The sequence below is a fragment of the Heptranchias perlo genome, chromosome 40, assembly GCF_035084215.1.
Source record: "Heptranchias perlo isolate sHepPer1 chromosome 40, sHepPer1.hap1, whole genome shotgun sequence".
Lineage (NCBI taxonomy): Eukaryota > Metazoa > Chordata > Chondrichthyes > Hexanchiformes > Hexanchidae > Heptranchias > Heptranchias perlo.
The window spans coordinates 11,582,270-11,601,718 of NC_090364.1; positions in this window are offsets into that span (position 1 = coordinate 11,582,270).

Sequence of the window (19,449 nt, forward strand, 5' to 3'; positions counted from 1 at the left end):
TAACTGAAGTCCCTCATCCCTGGTACCATTCCAGTAAATCTCTTTTTTTATTCATTCATGGGATGTGGGCGTCGCTGGTGAGGCCAACATTTATTGCCCATCCCCAATTGCCCTTGAGAAGGTGGTGGTGAGCCGCCTTCTTGAACCGCTGCAGTCCGTGTGGTGAAGGTTCTCCCACAGTGCTGTTAGGAAGGGAGTTGCAGGATTTTGACCCAGCGATGATGAATGAACGGTGATATATTTCCAAGTCGGGATGGTGTGTGACTTGGAGGGGAACGTGCAGGTGGTGTTGTTCCCATGTGCCTGCTACTCTTGTCCTTCTAGGTGGTAGAGGTCGCGGGTTTGGGAGGTGCTGTCGAAGAAGCCTTGACGAGTTGCTGCAGTGCATCCTGTGGATGGTACACACTGCAGCCACTGTGCTCTGGTGGTGAAGGGAGTGAATGTTTAGGGTGGTGGATGGGGTGCCAATCTGCACCTTCTGCACCTTCTCTAAGGCTTTGACATCCTTCCTAAAGTATGGTGCCCAGAATTGAACACAACCCTCCAGCTGAGGCCTCACCAGTGATTTATAAAGGTTCAGCATAACTTCCGTGCTTTTGTACTCTTGCCTCTATTAATAAAACCAAGGATCCCATATGCTTTTTTAACAGCCTTCTCAACTTGTCCTGCCACCTTCAATGATTTGTGTACACCCTCAGGTCTCACTGTTTCTGCACTTTAGAATTGTACTGCCTGGTTTATATTGCCTCTCCTCATTCTTCCTACCAAAATGTATCACTTCACACTTCTCTGCGTTAAATTTCATCTGCCATGTGTCTGCCCATTTCACCAGTGTGTCTATGTCCCCCTGAAGTCTGTTACTATCCTCCACTTGTTTACTACATTTCTGAGTTTTGTGATATCTGCAAATTCTTAAATTATACCCTGAATACCCAAGTCCAGATCATTAATATATATCAAAAAGAGCAGTTATCTTAATACCGACCCCTGGTGAACACCACTGTATACTTCCCTCCAGTCTGAAAAACAACCGTTCATCACCACTCTCTGCTTTCTGTCCCTTAGCCAATTTTGTATCCACACTGCCACTGTCCCGTTAATCCCATGGGCTTTAATTTTGCTAACTAGTCTATTATGTGGTACATTATCAAATGCCTTTTGAAAGTCCATATACACAACATCAACTGCACTCCCCTCATCAACCTCTCCTTTACTTTATCAAAGAACTCAATCAAGTTAGTCAAACACGATTTTCCTTTAACAAATCCGTGCTGACTTCCATTTATTAGCCCACATTGTGGAAAAGGGTCTGGAGGAGAACTACGAGAATGATGCCAAGCTTAAAAAACATAGCTACTTAGCTAGGCTTAAAGACCTGGGTCTACTTAATTTACAGTAGACTTAAAGGTGACCAGATCGAGGTCTATAAAATAATAAAGGGCTGTATAGCATCCCTATTGATAGATTATTCCAGTTTAACTGGGGAGGACCAGGGGACATGATTTAAAACTATGTAGGAGTAGAAATAGACTGGACGTAGGCGGTTCTTCATTTCCCGGAGAATAATGAGCCTCTGGAATATGTTGCTGGCTGGTGTGGTGGGTGCTGACTCTCTACATGTCTCCAAGAGGGAGCTGGACTGGTCCTTGACTGGGGCAGAGATCGCATCATATAGAAGGTAAGTGTCTTTATAAATAACATTTGGTCCACGTGATCTCCTGGACTGGTTTTGATCGCCTGAGAGAGTCGGAGAGGAATTTTCCAGAGTATTTTTTCCCTTATTGGTCTTGGGTTTTTCCTCTGCTTTGTTGCCTCTCCCAGTAGATTACATTGGGTGGGGGGCGGGCGGTGATGGGAAGTGCCTCGACATTCTAACAGCTTCCACCGTCTCCTGAGGGAATCAGAAATAATGGTATACAATACAGAATTCTTGAGACATTGGGCGTGACATGTGTACACCTGTGCCATTAGGACAGGTAACTGAAGACCTCACTGACCCCCTGGGATTTTCACAGACCCTCGAGGCTCCACAGCCCCTGGTTTAATATCCTATAGGAACAGGTGGAGGCCATTCAGCCCCTCGAGCCTGCTATGCCATTTAATTAGATCATGGGTGAACTGTTACTCAAATCCATTTACTCGTCTTTACTCCGTTCCTTTGATACCCTGACCTTACCTATGGTCTACACCATGTCAGACAGCACAGTTTCAATTCAGCTCCAGCTCTTTTTCATCAGTTCTTGTGTGGTTTCTTTCTCCCTGCCCCTCTGGAAGGGGGGCTGAGTCACCCTTTGGCAGCCTTCCAGCATCTTGCCCTTCTCTGCCTGTGAGCCTGGGCAGTGACTGTTGCCAGGATAGCCGATCGCTGGGATATTGTAACTGACAGTCCATGTCCACACATGCACTGGGTATCAATCAGTAATGGGAGCCCTGGGTGGCTTTGATCTCTGTCTCAGACACGCAGAAGCCAATTGCATTGCACCCACTGTGATCCTGACTGAGGCGAGCTATCTCAGCATGGACTAGGGCTCGGACTGTATGATACAGTCATAAACCATTGGTTGTCAGGTTTGAAGTTTAGACAGGATGGTCTAAAATTTGGAAGCGAGACTCTGACGGGTCATTTCACTGCACCATATTTACACGTTGAATTGGTCGTTAGGGTGAGCTGGAAATTCCAATCTCTGTTGGTCCTCTTGTAATCTTCTATCTCTCCTCTCTGACTTCTTAGTTGGGAGATTGGTTGGAATCTGCTTCGTCCACCTTTGGTGACGTATGGAGTTTAAATCTTTAGCAGCAGATTTAAACTGCATGGAAAAGAAAGAGAAAGAAAGAGAGAGAGAAAAGAAAGAAAGAAAGAAGACTTGCATTTATATAGTGCCTTGTACAACCTCATGATGTCCCAAAGCACTTTACAGCCAATGATGTACTTCTAGAAGTGTAGCCACTTTTGTAATGTAGGAAATACAGCAGCCAATTTGTGCAAAGCAAAATCCCACAAGCAGCAATGTGATAAATGATTAGATAATCTGTTTTAGAGATGTTGTTTGAGGAATAAATATTGGCCAGGACACTGGGGAGAACTCCCCTGCTTCGAAATAGTGCCGTGGGTCTTTTACATCCACCTGAGTGGGCAGAGGGCGACTCGGTTTAATATCTAATCTGAAACACGGCACCTCCGACAGTGCAGCACTCCCTCAGTACTGCACTGGAGTGTCAGCCTAGATTACGTGCTTAAGTCCCTGGAAGGGGACCTGAACCACAATCTTATGACTCAGAGGTGAGAGTGCTACTCACTGAGCAAAGGTTGGCACATGAGGTTTAGGTGCTTTCTGAAAGTAAGGAGAGAGGGGACAAGGCGAGGGTGTTAATGGAGGGAGTTCCAGAGGACGTGGGGCATAACGTCTGAACGAATGGCCACTAGTGGTAGAGTGGAGGGAGCGGAGGAGGAGGAGGAGGTCGTATCAGAGGAATGGAACAAGTGCACAGGGACATGAAAGGCAGTGGATGAGGATGGGTAGTGAGCTGGATATCACTTGTGACTTTGAGCAGCATTGTCACCTCAGTGTTGTGGACAGGGCACACGTCTGTGGGGAGGGACTTTAATAAGGAGCAATGAGAGAGGTGGGAGCATAGCTACAAGGGAGCGAACTTTGTAGAACATTGGAAAGGAAGGGAAGATTGGAGTTGGGGTGCTAGTTTAAAAGGTAAGAACAGGTATTCCTTGGAAAAAGGTGAGGTGGTTTGAAGAATGCAAGAACCATACCAGGGAACAGGTAAGTCTGGCACATAACAGGATGGCATAGCATGGCACAAGCAATGGAGCTTAGAACCAGGGCAAACTCACTCCGTAAGAGGAAATCACAGTTGATTTATTCAGCAGGGAGAGTCTGGAATACAGAGAACTATTGATACTTTATCATATATAACACACTGAATGTGTGGCTTCAGGCTTGATAGACCAGCTGGTCTTTATCTGCTGTCATATTCGTGTGTTTGTATATATGTTCCTGTAAATACTGACACATACCAGGGCTTTCTGGAAATACTGACACACCACTCAGGCCACTTGTCCTAACTTCTGAAAGACAGTCAAAGAGAAACAGAGCTTTCGTTGGAAAATTATTTTTTTCATTAGCAAACAGAATCATTAAAACATAAGAACATAGGAATTGTTGGACAAAAAAAGACTAAGGTCCATCTAGTTCTGTATCTCAACACCATTTACCCACCTTCACTCCATTTCCCTTGATAACCTGACCTTACCCATGGTCACATCAGACAGCACAGTTCCATTTCAGCACCAGTACTTTTTCATCAATCTCTGTGTCTGCATTTAGCATTGACGTGGTTTCTGGAAGGGAGTCACTGTTGTAATGTAGGAAACGCGGCGGCCAATTTGCGCACAGCAAGATCCCACAAACAGCAATGTGATAAAGGCCAGATAATCTGTTTTTAGCTGTTGGTTGAGAATATTGAGAACTCCCCTGCTCTTCTTTGAAATCGTGCTCTAGGATCTTTTATGTCCATCTGAGAGGACAGACGGGGCCTTGGTTTAACATCTCATCTGAAAGATGGCACATATGTGGTAGGGGATGGAGGTGTGGAGGGACTGAACGTCCAAGGTGAAAAGGACCAGGAAACTCGAAAGTGGTGGAGGGCGTCAGAAGAGTCACGGATATAGGTCGGAAGATTATAGTCGAGATAAGGGGAAATAAATTGCGTGGGGCAGGAGCAGGCTGAAACGATAGGTCTACCGGGACAGTCCTGTTTGAGGATCTTGCAGAGGAGTTAGAAGGGAGTTGCGTGGGTGGAGGGACTACTTAGACCCCTCCTCCTATTGGCCAATACCCAAGCCCCCTCTCCCCACTGGTCATTGCCCTTAGCCCTCTCCTCCCATTGGTCATCGCCCTTAGCCCCCTCCTCCTATTGGTCATTACCCTTAGCCCCCTCCTCCCATTTGATCATTGCCCTTAGCCCCCTCCTCCCATTGGTCAGTACCCTTAGCCCCCTCCTCCCATTGGTCATTGCCCTTAGCCCCCTCCTCCCATTGGTCATCGGCCTTAACCCTCCCCCCCCTCTTTCCAATGGTCATTGCCCTTAGCCCCCTCCTCCAATTGGCCATCGCCCTTAGTCTCTACCCCCACTGGTGTTCCTGATGGTCACAGACCAACAGCCCCCATGGCAGAGATGAGGAGAATGTGGGGTCTGAAAGAGGGGACCCCTCACCAGTTTTACAAGTTGAATGCCAAGGTAGAAAGAAAGAAAGAATTTGCATTTATACAGTGCTGTTTACAACCTCAGGACGTCACAATGTGCTTCACAAACAAAGAAGTACCTTTGAAGCGTAGACACTGTTGTAATGGGGAAACGCGGCAGCGAATTTGTGCAAAGCAAGATCCCACAAACAGCAATGAAATAAATAAAGAGATAATCTATTTTTGTTGGTGTTGATTGAGGGAGGAATATGAACTTCCTGTTTTCTTCGAATAATGCCATGGGATCTTTAATGGGGCTTCAGTTTAACGTCTAATCTAAAAGAAAAGAGACTTCTTAGGTACAGAACAAGTTTGTGGTGTCAGAGGTTCAGAGAACCAATGTCCAGATTCACTTGGCAACATTAAACAGACAGCACTCAATGTCTACCTTCCAGTCCCGAGACGGATGGCATCCCCTACCTCTATGGCTACAGACGCCACACTCTCCATTGGGTGGGTGTAGCACAACATACCTGCATGATAGTTTCCTCCACACTCGTCAGATGGTAAGTGTGAGCCGACTCCCATGGAGACAGTGGGGGTAATTGTCTGAGCTCGTGCTCCTGCTGGGAGGGCAAACTCGGACATTGGCCCTGCTGAGTGTTGGAACAGGCCATTGAACCAAGGAGGCATCGCGGCTGCTCCTGATCCAAGGGTTGCTGGGTACTGATCAGGAACGGAGGCTCAGGCTGGCTCCCCTCCGCTCCAATGCACCGATTCTGGCTGCTTCTCGCAAAGTGATAAACAGAGTGACAGGAAATTATGGATTTTAGCTCCGCTCTTTAAAAAAAGAAAAGGCTCACAGAATTCCTTCATGAATTAAAGATGGATCTCTCACTTCTAATTACTCATCACTTGCTATCTCATGGGCTCTGCTGCTGTTTCCAGTCTCCATTCCTGATAACCAGCGAATGTGTGAATCCTAATGTAGGCTGCCTACTAGTTTTATATCACGAGTGAACTCACAGCTTATCCAAGGAGTTCCCAATTCGCACTAGGTGGTGTTGGTTGAGGTGATATTTCTTTTTCCAAGTCTGTTTTCGGGATGCGGGCGACACTGGGAAAAACGGATATATTGTCCATCTCCAGCAGCCCGGAGAAGGTGGTGGTGGGCCTTCTCCTAGAACATCCGCAGTCCTTGTGTGGATGGTGCTCTCGAATGAGTGTGTTCTCTAGCGATTTATTTACAACTGAGTGGCCTGCTGGGTCACTTCAGAGGGCATTGAGTCAACCCTTGTGTACTCCCTTGAGTTTAGAAGGTTGAGGGGTGATCAAATAAAATGATGAAAGGATTCGCTAGGGTAAATACAGAGAAACTATTTCCTCTGGTAGGAGAATCCAGAACCTCAAAATTAGAGCTAGGAGTGAAATCAGGAGGCACTTTCTCACACAAAGGGTAGTGGAAATCTGTAACTCTCTCCTCCAAAAGGCTGTGGATGCTGGGTCAATTGGAGTTTTCAAGACTGAGATCGATAGATTTTTGTTCGGTAAGGGTATCAAGGGATATGGAGCAAAGGCCGGAATTGAGGTGCAGATCAGCCATGATCTAATTGAACGGTGGAACAGGCTAGAGGGGCAGAATGGCCTATTGCTGTTCCTAACCACAGAGTGTAGGACTGGAGGCATGCGTAGGCCCAGACCAGGTTGGGGCGACAGGCTCCTATTCCTGAAGAACATTAGTGAACCAGTTGGGTTGTTCTTGCAGCCTTGAGATCAATTTTCCTAGTTCCAGCCCACAAATGACCAGATTTGTTGAATTCACAGGTGGAGCGTGTTGCAAACTATCACCAGGGTCATCGTCGATAGCTACACCCCTTTTGGATCATTTGGAATCATTTGGATCATGTAGTGGGTGATTGATGGCAGCGCAAAATGCCACCGTTTGGTGTCTTTCTAATGATCAGTGCAGAGCGCTGACAGCAGGAGGCGCTGTTTGCATACAACAGAATGACGTGGTGCATGGTGAAAGTGGGAGGGGTGGTTCGACCGTGTTGTTATGTGGTGATGAAGAGTGATCTGCGCTGCAGGGGGCACAGCTGTAGGGGGTACAGCCGTAGGGGGAACAACTGTAAAGGCTACAACTACAGGGGGCAATTGTAAAGAAACACAGCAGCCAATTTCTGCACAGCAAGGTCCCACAAACAGCAATGAGATACTGATCAGGTAATCTGCTTTAGTGATGTTGGTTGAGGGATGAAAATTGGCCAGGACACCGGGGAGAACTCCCCTGTTCTTCTTTGAATAGAGCCACAGGAGCCTAAACATCCACCTGAGAGGGCAGACGGGTCCTCGGTTTAACGTCTCATCTGAAAGACGGCACCTCTGACGGCGCAGCACTCCCTCAGTACTGCACTGGAGAGTCAGCCTAGGTTATGTGCTCAAATTTCTGAAGTGAGGCTTGAACCCACAACTTTTATAAGGCAAGAGTGCTACCCACTCAGCCAGGACAAGAAAAGGCCGCCTGGCTCTCCTTCCACAGGGAATGCCTGATCTGTCCTACCATGGACTCCGCTCTACACCCAGTGCAAAATTCTGCATCTCCATTCTCCGAAATCTCCTTCCCCTGACGACACCCTCCTCATCCTTTCTGTTCCCATGATGGGTAAGTACAACTCTGACTTTCTCTCATGAGCAGTAGTGCTGAAGCATTAAATCAGAAAATCTCTAAAATACACGGGGGAGTTAACAGATGGATTGTTAGTATTGATTCATTCAAATGCAAATTAGATAGATTTCTTTCAGAAAATAACATTCTGGAATACAGTATATGAGCAATTCGAGGTATGGCATGTGTAAGTGTAGCAGGCTTGGGAGGAACAGGTGACTTTGGACCTACGGTTCCCTAATCTCTCCACCACTGGGGTTTTCCTTGCATCATGTCTGGGTCTGTTGTAGACTAATTGATCGCGATTGATTGTCATGATTAGTCAATAACTCCATTATCGTTGTTTATGTGACTACCAGGACGGTAGAAGGTGAACTAGGTAGATCTAGCTCCTTTTATCGTCTCGCAATTCCTATGTTCCTCTGATGGAGATCTCGGTGAGGGAATGCTCACCACCTACCACTCACATATTTGTAAATTGCTCTTGTATCTTTCTCCATTGAACACTTAGCCTTCCCTTGTGATACTAAGGCATTCCGGCCAGCAATCTTTGTTACAATCCCCCCTCAACTCAGGGTTCTCAATGATTAATAAAACAGTCACTAAATAATGATGTAGTAAATTCACCACTTCCCTGTCCTCAGACACCATCTCCCCACAGCCACCGCTAAATGTCCCTCTGCACCTTTGTTTAAGTAGATCGCAAGCAAGAGAACGTCAAGCCCATGGCCCACCTGATTTGTGCTCAATTAGTCTTCAGCTGGTATCTGACCACAGAAACATAATTCCGCACATCGATGGCCATTATTCAGAAAGTAGCCATGGTACCTTAATTAGGTAAAGGTCCATAGTGCCTACATCTTTGGAAGGAGAAGAGGCACCTTGGGAGGCCGGGCTAACCTCAGTAGAGCTGCTGACCCCACCGAGGAGCACCTATCTGCAGAGGAGAGCCTTGGGCTGGAAGAACAAGCACTTGTTTGCTGTTCCACGTCTGCCATCTCCACAATGCAAGAGAAGTGTGTCGCCCAAATTTGACATGTTGTGAGAGTGTGTGCAAAAGAGCAACGGCTGCTGCGTGCAGTGCCTGAAATGGCAGCTCCCAGAGGTGTGATTGTCTCCAAATTATAATTGGACCATGCCTGATGGGCCCCATAAAAATAAGTGTGCAAAGGTGGGGAGTAACGTTACTTTCTTCTTCCTCCTGATACCGACAAACTCCTTCCTCGAATTGCAGTAAGGTAGGAGGGACCTGGGTGATTAAATTGACTCAATCGGCAACCTCCCTCCATGTGACTGGCACCTGTGCTTTTACTGAACATAGCCTCCATCCTTTGGTGGAGCTCTTACAGGAAGACCTCCAACTCTTCAATATGAAAGGGATCGGTGTTGCCCACAAAGTGCCGACTGTGGTTCAACTAGTCCACTTTTCCCACCACCGCAACAGTTGCTCCTTTAATGCAGAGCTGCAGCCCTTTAAGAGTTGCTGAGCCACTGGATTTCACACTTCCCAGCCAAGTGAGTAACAGGCCAAGCTCTCTGGGCAGGTTTAGCGCTGCCAGGAGCCCAGTCAAATTAGAGGGAGAGATTTTTCACAATGTTTGGCGTGATGTTCCCTCTGAGTTTTCAACGGAGGCTGCCCTGAGCAAGTACAATCCCAATGAACTCTGAAGATCGGGGTCAATAACTGTAGTGCCTGGTCACTGAGTGAAGGGCTATAAAACTGGGGCAGGGAGATGAATCGTATTCTGCTTGTCAAGGTAAGGGATGTCAAGACTAGGGAATGAAAGAGTGGGGTAGATGTGAGGGCAAATTTGGTGAGGCTGTGCTCTCAGAGGAACAACAACAACTTGCCTTTATATAGCACCTTTAACGTACTAAAACATCACAGGAGCGGAAACAGAAAATTGACACTGAGCCGAGGAAGGAGACATTAGGACAGGTGCCCAAACGCTTGGTCAAAGAGGTAGGTTTAAGAAACGTCTTAAAGGAGAGCAGAGAGGTGGAGAGGCTGAGAGGTTTGGGTGTGGGGATTTCAGAGCTTAGGGCTCAGGCGGCTGAAGGCACGGCCGCCAAAGGTGGGGCGAAGGAAGTGGGGGATGCACAAGAGCTCGGAGTTGGAGGAATGCAGAGATCTCGGAGGGTTGTGGGGCTGGAGGAGGTTACAGAGATAGGGAGGGGTGAGGCCATGGAGGGATTTGAAGACGAGGATGAGAATTTTAAAATCAAAGCGTTGGGAGTCAATGTATGTCAGAACCACACTAGGCTGGAAAATCAGGGCTATAGTGTTATAACCCTATCTTCGATTGGGGGGTCCCATGTAATGAGAATCCTATCCAGGAGCACTGCCTCAACGTATTTGCTCTGTAAAGTAAATCTCCCTCTGCTGTGCCCCAATATGATGCCTCAGCCTCCGAAGAGAACACCATCACACCATGGTGTGATACCTTCACTCCAGCCCTGCTTTCTGAATGAGATCAATAATTTGGAGCCAATAAATACGCAAACGTGGACAAGTCACGTGCAGTGATCTCATGGGCACCAAGAGCTAGGATGGGACAGCCAAACTCACGACACTTAAACCCTCGCTACAAATCGGTCTGGACTGGATTTGAGCCCAGAGCTGAAAGGGCCGTGGGCTGACGCTCTCTATCCCGCTGCCCCTCCCCAACAACCGTGCGGATGGCATAAACTTGGTGTGTCACAGGCCTGTGATTTGACGTTAGTGCTGTAATGGAAGCTCAAACCCAGTCAGAGCATTGTTTGCGGATTTTGGAGGATGTCAATGACTTTAAGAGCAATTTGACACTTTCTTTTGGGAGTGAATGAAATAGTTGCAACCTGTAATTCTATTGGTATAATTAGCAGACCAATGGATGCTTCGAGAACATTATGGACTTCTATAGCTGCTGGATTTAAAGTAGGTCACATCTGGATAGAACCAGTCCGGAGTCACGAGGGCTGATGTTCCTCCTCCTTGCTCCCTTTGTGCATCAGTTTCTGGGGCATTAGGATGAGGATAAAGGGGTGAAGACACTGGGCCTCTGGCCTTTTTGAGCCTGCCAGGTATTTCTTGGAGCTTTCTGGTGTGGACGAGAATGTCCCACCGGAAATAGGCGGGGGCGTTTAAACTTCATGTAAATGAGGTGGACGTTGATGTCATAAAGCCTCCCGTGCTATTTTCCGGAGATTCTGCCTGGCATTCGCTAGAGAAGGAGATTGCACAAGGAGACTGGGCATTAGTGTCAGCTGTGGCTCAGTAGGTAGCACTCATGCCTACTGAGTGAGAAGGTTGTGGGTTCAAGTCCCACTCCAGCGACTTGAGCATATAATCCAAGCTGAGACTTCAGTGCAGTACTGAGGGAGTGCTGCACTATCGGAGGTGCTGTCTTTTGGATGAAATGTTAAACTGAGGCCCCGTCTACCTTCTCAGGTGGATGTGAAAGATCCTATGGCACTATTTCGAAGAAGAGCGGGGGAGTTCTCCCCTGTGTCCTGGACAATATTTATCCCTCAACCAACATCATTAAAAACAGATTATCTAGTCATTATCATGTTGCTGTTTATGGGACCTTGCTGTGTGTAAATTGGCTGCCGCGTTTCCTAAATTACAACAGTGACTACACTTCAAAAGTTTTATTGGCCGTAAGTGCTTTGGGACATCCTGAGGGCATGAAAGGTGCTATAGAAATGCAAGTCTTTCTTTCTTTTTATTAGAGGCTGTAGGCCAGCCCCTTCAGATCGGGGGATCTGTCAAGAACCTCTTTGGAGCTCCAGAAAGATAAGTAGCCAAATATTTGGTGCAACAGGGCCTTGAGGCTGTTTGCCTGCTGTTTCTGACAGCTACCATTTCACTACCATTCAGGAAAAAAGTACACAACTTTCCTGTCCCAGTTTGGAGCAAGAACCAATTTTTGAGCTGTAGGCCCACCAGGCTCATACCAAAATATTCAGAGCAGCTGAACCCAGAGAAGCCAAGGCTTCTTCGACAGCACATCCCAAACCCATGACCTCCACCACCTAGAAGGACAAGGGCATCTGGTGCACGGGAACACCACCACTTCCAAGATCCCGCCAAGTCACACACCATGCCGACTTGGACATATATCGGCCGTTCCTTCGTCGTCAAAATCCTGGTGCTCCTTACCTAACAGCATTGTGGGAGCATCTTAACCACAAGGACTGCAGCGGTTTAAGCAGAAGACGGCCCATCGCCACCTTCTCAAGGGAGACTAGGGATGGGCAATAAATGCCGGCCTCGCCCATATCCCGAGAATGAATTTTTTAAAAAAGCAGCCAGGAACATCTATGGAACATTGGGGGCGGGGTGGGAGGCAATGTTGTAGGCTTTGTGTTTTGAGACATTGAGCAGTATAGAACCAATTGGATATGTTGTGGAAGTGATCATTACATGGTGTCAGAAGTGCTTAAAAAAAACTGATGATTGAAAGTGTTGTGGAAGAATTAACACCATCAAACAATATCAACTTATGAGTGGAAACCCAGCATGAAATAGGAAGTAGTTTAAGCAAAGAAGGGTGAATTATGAGCTATCTACAGATGTTGCAGAAAAGAAAGAGTTACTGTGATCGGTGATGAAGCCGTTAACAGTCAGTGATGAAAGGAAAATACAGAAAGTTATAAGGAAATTTGAGATTTTCACCAAAGGAAATACTCTCCCTTTATATACAGAGATATGTATCCAATTCAGAATAATGAGTGGAGAACAGACTGACCACTGTGTTATGCTTTTGAAGAACCTTTCAGAGACTTATTACTGATACATGCAACAAAGGGGACGCACACTGGTCCAGATAAGGCAGGACATCTTTATTTCCCCAATAACAAGCCATCTCCAGGCTTGTGGTCTTAAAGGCTTGTCTTCTATCCCTGGCAGGGAATCTTTTGTTTGTATAAGCCTTCATGGTTCAATTAGCATGAGCCCTTTCCTTTTCTAGCATTCAGTCTGACTACTGACTCCATTTTGAAGACAGGTTTAAGGTAATTCTTAATGCCTTTCTCTTATATTACAACATCCCTAAGATCAAGATCTGTCTCTCTTGGTAGTCTCTCTCTCTCTCTCTCTCTCTCTGAACTGGCTGAATTCGATGTGCCAAATTTAGGCATCATTACCTCCTAGGCAAAGACTGGGTGGGGGTAGACCCTGGAGACGAGGGGTTAAGGTGAAGGGTTAAGGATTCATTTGGTGCCTTTTATGAATATTCTTGTCCAGGTAACAATCCCAGCTTTGTTAAAGTAGGAATAGTAAGGACAGCTGAAGTTACACAGTTCAGCAACGATAAAACTATTTGCACGGTAAAAAGGAAGTGGGAAGAATAAAACTGGTAGAAAACCCAGAGAACTTGAACTGATTGGAGTTGAACTGATTTTGTTCTTAGAAGCACTCTAAGGATAGTCTCAGTGTGTTGCATTCAGACAGATGTTGGAGAATTTTGGTTAAGAGTCAGTGGAGGTGAAATGTGCCTTTGCCAGTAGCGCAAATCGGGCGATAGTGCGCCGACAGCTCATGTCACACTCCGCCCAATTTTTTTTCCCCCCATTGACTTCAATCCACAACCTTCTAACTCAGAGGTGAGAGTGCTACCACTGAGCCAAGCTGACACTTGGCATGATGGAGGTCTTGGCCAGCACCCCTTCAGTGACCTGCCGAAGTTGTATTACAACCCCCCCGGTCTCTAGCTTCAAAGAAGTAAAACTGATTGGTTAGTGGATCTGTGAAATATCCAATAGGTAACTGTAACCTCAACCGTACCAGAGAAGTTATAGACAAGCTTGAGTTCCAAGTTGTAAACAAAGGTGTCACAAGAAGACTGCTGGTGAACCACTGATTTATAAGAAAGTTACGAATGTGTACGGTGATGTGTTTGAAGGCCTAGATTGTCTAAGAGGAATTTGCCACATTGAAATGGGCGGAAATGTGAAACCGGAAGCACTCTCTGTGTAATATCCTTGTAGCAACGGAGGAGACTCTAATGAAAGCAGCTGATGGACTCATTGCAACAGACCTGTTTCCCTGTGTGGGTGAACCCACAGACTGACCATCGACTATGGGGGGGAATTGTTGAACAGAACTGAAAACCTGCATTGGATTTAATCGGAGTAACTAAGAGGTCTCACTATCACCCACTAGCAGTCGGATGGATTCCCCCACAAGAATTCAGCAAAGCTGAGACCTTTCTCACTGCTGGATGCCAAAGGTGGGTTCAATCAAGTCTATTGGTGATCTTTGGAAATACCGATGACTGTGCATACCATTGGGCTCTGCACCAGCTACAGAGAAGTTCTTAAAGTGAATAACATAGGAACAGGAGGAGGCCATTCAGCCCCTCGAGCCTGCTACGCCATACAATTAGATCATGGCTGATCAGTACCTGCCTTAGCTCCATATCCCTTGATACCCTTACCCAATAAAGATCTATCTATCTCAGTTTTGAAAGCTCCGATTGACCCAACATCCACAGTCACATATGAATGAAATACTTTGTGGCCTTGGAGAAGTCCTTGTAGATAATGTCTTATGGAACAGAATGTGAACAAGTGACTCCTGCCATTTTGAGACTGAAGCTTGTAAGTGCAAAGCCAGAGATGTTCTAAACCAGTGTTGTCCACTGGAATTTGCTGACTAGACATAGGTGTGGCTATGGTGACACTATTTTAGCCACATGCACTAATTTTAGTAGAAGATGCCTTACACACACTCACACAATACAGGTAATACTTCACATGTGTATATTTACTTCACTAACATCTACCACCATTCAGTAATCAAGGAAGTAAATTACTCATAACGGTTAAAAAACATTCACACTCTGCTTTTCGCCTTGCTATTTTACCGACAAACACACAAAAAGGTTAAAGTTCACATGCACACACAGTGCGAATGAGTATTGAGAACACGTGCCCATTGACGGTGTCTATTACTCATTTTGATTTACTAATCAGAAATGCAATTAGCCACATCTGGATTCCCAATTAGCCACATGTGGCTAGTGGCTAATGGATTGGACAGCACTGCTCTAAACTCAGGCAGCTTGAATCTCTTCACGTGGTGATTATGACACCTGCTGTGTCGCTTGGCCAAAGAGCTTCGGTGAAAACAATGAACAGAAAAATCTGTGTCAGGAACCAGCACTATCTCACGCTGAAGCAAAGAGATCGTGTCAAAGGGATCAAACTTGGGGCGGACTGAAGAACTGAATTTTGTAAGATTATGGTTTGCAATTAATGAATAATTCAAGCACTTTAAAAAGGACTATCGGCAAGGAAGTTTTTAGCAGAATGAATAGTTCTAAAGCTTGTTTTGTTAAAGGAAGGGAATTGTACAATTAGCAGGTACCTGAGGATCATTGTGTACTGTTGTAGGTGGTGGAGTTAAAGTAGGTCAGAGTATATAATTAATTTAAATAGCCAAGCCGATAGGTGAAGCTTTTTAAGCAGAAATAAAAAGATATAGAATTGTAAAGGCTATACTGAGTGAGCTGTAAGAGATGTCATTACATAATCCACCTGCGGTACTGGTCATTGTGAACATGATTCTTTCATTAAAACCCTTTGATTAACGTAGTGTCAGCCGTGGCTTGGTGGGTAGCACTCTTGTCTCTGAGTCAGCAGGTGTGGCTCCAAGTCCCACATCAGAGACTTGAGCCCATAATCTAGGCTCATACTCCAGTGCAGCACTGAGGGAGTGCTGCACTGTTGGGAGGTGCCATCTTTCAGATGAGATGTTAAACCGAGGCTCCCCTCATGTGGATGTAGAAGATCCCATGGCACAATTTGAAGAACAGCAGATGAGTTCTCCCTGGTGTCCTGGCTAACATTTATCCCTTAACCAACATCATTAAAACAGATTATCTGGTTATTTATCTCATTGCTGTTTGTGGGACCTTGCTGTGTGCAAATTGGCTGCTGCATTTCCTACATTACAACAACAACTACTCTTCAAAAAGTACTTTATTGGCTGCAAAGCACTTTGGGATGTCCTGTAGTCATGAAAGGCGCTGTATAAATGCAAGTCTTGTTCTGTCTTTTTAATGTAAAGAGTATCATCATAGTATTATAGTGGGTACAGCACAGGAGGAGGCTACTCGGCCCATCGTGCCTGTGCTAGCTCTCTTTGAAAGAGCTGTCCAATTAGTCCCCTTAACCCTGCTATTTCCCCATAGCCTTGTAAATTTTTTCCCTCCACGTATTTATCCAATTCTCTCTTGAAAGTTACTATTGAATCTGCTTCCACCGCCCTTTCAGGCAGTTCATTCCAGATCATAACAACTTGCTGCGTTAAAAAAAAGTCTCCTCATCTCGCCTCTGGCTCTTTTGCCGATCGCCTTAAATCTGTGTCCTCTGGTTACTGACCCTTCTGCCACTGGAAACAGTTTCTCCTTATTTACTCTATCAAAACTGTACATGATTTTGAACACCCAGTGTTTTATAAAGGTTTACCATAATTTCCTTGCTTTTGCACTCTATGCCTCTATTAATAAAGCCCAGGATCCCATATGCTTTTTAACAGCCTTCTCAACTTGCCTGCCACCTTCAAAGATTTGTGCATATGCATCCCCAGGTCTCTCTGTTCCTGTACCCCCTTCAAAATTGTACCATTTAGTTTATATTGCCTCTCCTCATTCTTCCTTCCAAAATGTATCATTTCACACTTCTCGGCATTAAATTTCATCTGTCATGTATCTGTCCATTTCACCAGTCTGTCTATGTCCTCCTGAAGTCTGTTACTATCCTTCACATTGTTTACTACATTTCTGAGTTTCATGTCATCTGCAAACTTTGAAATTATACCCTCTATTCCCAAACCCAGGTCATTAATATATATCAAAAAGAGCAGTGGTCCTAATAATGACTCCTGGGGAACACCATTGTCTACTTACTTCCAGTCTGAAAAACAACTGTTCACCACTACTCTCTGCTTTCTGTCCCTTAGCCAATTTTGTATCCATGCTGCCACTGTCCCTTTAATCTCATGGGCTTCAATTTTGCTAACAAATGTCTTTTGAAAGTCCATATACACAACACCAACCGCACTCCCTTCATCAACCCTCTCTGTTACTTCATCAAAGAACTCAATCAAGTTAGTCAAACTCGATTTTCCTTTAACAAATCCGTGCTGACTTTCATTTATTAGCCCATACTTTTCTAAGTGCCAATTAATTTTGTCCCTGATTATTGTCTCTAAAAGTTTCCCTGTCACCGATGTTAGGCTGACTGGCTTGTAATTGCCAGGTTTATCCCTCTCCCCTTTTTTCAACAGGGGTGTAACTTTTCCAATCCTCCAGTCCTCTGGCACCGTCCCCATATCTAAGGAGGATTGGAAGATTGTGGCCAGAGCCTCTGCAATTTCCACCCTTAGTTCTCTCAGCAACCTAGGATGCATCGTATCTGGACCGCGTGACTTTTCTACTTTGAGTACTGCCAATCTTTTCAGTACCTCCTCTTTATCTATTTTTATCCTATCCAATATCACTATTACCTCCTCCTTTACTGCTACTGTGGCAGCATCCTCTTCTCTAGTGAAGACAGATGCAAAGTATTCATTTAGTACCTCAGCCATGCCCTCTGCCTCCACAAGAAAATCTCCTTTTTTGTCCCTAATAGGTTCCACCCTTCCTTTGACTATTTATATGTTTATAAAAGACTTTTGGGTTCCCATTTATGTTAGCCGCTAATCTATTCTCATACTCTCTCTTTGCCCTTCTTATTCCCTTTTTTGGATCTCCTCTGTACTTTCTGTATTATGCCTGGTTCTCTATTGTATTATGAACCTTATATTCATCATATGTCTCCTTTTTCTGTTTCATTTTAATCTCTATATCTTTAATCATCCAGGGAGCTCTAGCTTTGGATGCCCTTCCTTTCCCTCTTGTCTACTCTGTATCCGAACCAACTTTCTTTGAAGGCCTCCCACTGTTTAATTACTGTTTTGCCTATCAGTTTTTGATTCCAATCCACCTGGGCAAGATCCCTTTTTAACTCACTGAAATTTGCCCTCCTCCAGTTTAGTATTTTCACATTCGATTGTTCCTTGTCTTTTTCCATAACTATTCTAAACCTAATGATATTATGATCACTGTTCCCCAAATGCTCCCCCACTGAAACATTCTCCACCTGCCCCACTTCATTCCCCAGAACTAGATCCTGCACTGTTTCCTTCCTCATTGGGCTGGAAACATGCTGTTCCAGAAAGTTCTCTCATATACATTTCAGGAATTCCTTCCCCTCTTTGCCCTTTATATTGTTAGTATCCCAGTCTATATTGGGATAATTGAAGTCCCCCATTATCACTGCTCTATAGTTCTTCAATCTTTCTGTGATTTGCCTGCAAATTTGCTCCTCTATCTCCTTCCCGCTATTTGGTGGGCTATAGTATACACCCAGTAGTGTAATAGCTCCTCTACTGTTCCTTAATTCTAACCAAATAGATTCTGTCTTTGACCCCCTCAACTACATCATCCCTTTCCAGTGCTGCAATAGTTTCTTTGATCAATACTGCCGCCCCTCCTCCTTTCTATTCTTCCCTGTAGAAAGTCTTTTCATTCACTCTGTGCCAAGCATACTGCCTAGTGTAATAAGTGAGCATGGGTGGAAGGCACAGGGAACAGGAGACACAGTGGAAGAGTGGCTGGAGAGCTGATTGGAACAGTGCGATAAATTAATGCATGTGGACTGCCTGGAGTGTCTCTGTCCTACCGTATAACCCAGCAGATGAATCAACAACAATAACTCACTCTTACACTCTAAACTTCTCATCCTTGCTTTCAAATCCCTCCATGGCCTCGCCCCTCCCTATCTCCGTAGCCTCCTCCAGCCCTACAACCCTCCAAGATCTCTGCGCTCTTTCAATTCTGGCCTCTTGTGCAACCTCGATTTTCATCGTTCCACCATTGGCGGCCGTGCCTTCAGCTGTCTAGGTCCTAAGCTCTGGGATTCCCTCCCTAAACCTCTCTGCCTCTCTCTCCCTCCTTTAAGATGCTCCTTAAAACCTACCTCTGACAAAGCTTTTGGTCACCTGTCCTAATATCTCCTTATGTGGCTCGGTGTCAAATTTTGTTTGATGATTGCTCCTGTGAAGGGCCTTGGGACGTTTTACTACGTTAAAGGCGCTATATAAATGCAAGCTGTTGTTACTGTTATAGAATGGCATTAATGTAGTAAGACATCCCAAATCACTTCACAGAATGAAAATAACTGGGAAGCAGAGGGAGACCACACGGGCTTATGAGAACTGTTGAAATTCAGCTCATGCTTGAGGTTTTATGGGATAAATATGAGGGGGCTGATTTTAACCCCCTGCACCCGAAGGGAATAGGGCGTGTAGGAACATAATCCGCACCCTGTCGCCATTTTAACCTGCAGTCGCGTGTTTAGCGTCCAGCACTGGTCTCGCCGAGAAACCGTGGACCAGAAGAGGGCCAAGATGGTAAGTTATTCATTGTTTAATAAAAAAAGGTTTCTGTGTGGGTCAGAAGGGGGCAGGAAAATCTCCTCCGGGCCCCATTAGAGTCTACCCTGCCACGAGATTCACTCCACCCCCACGAACGCCTCCCGGACGTCCTCCCCCTC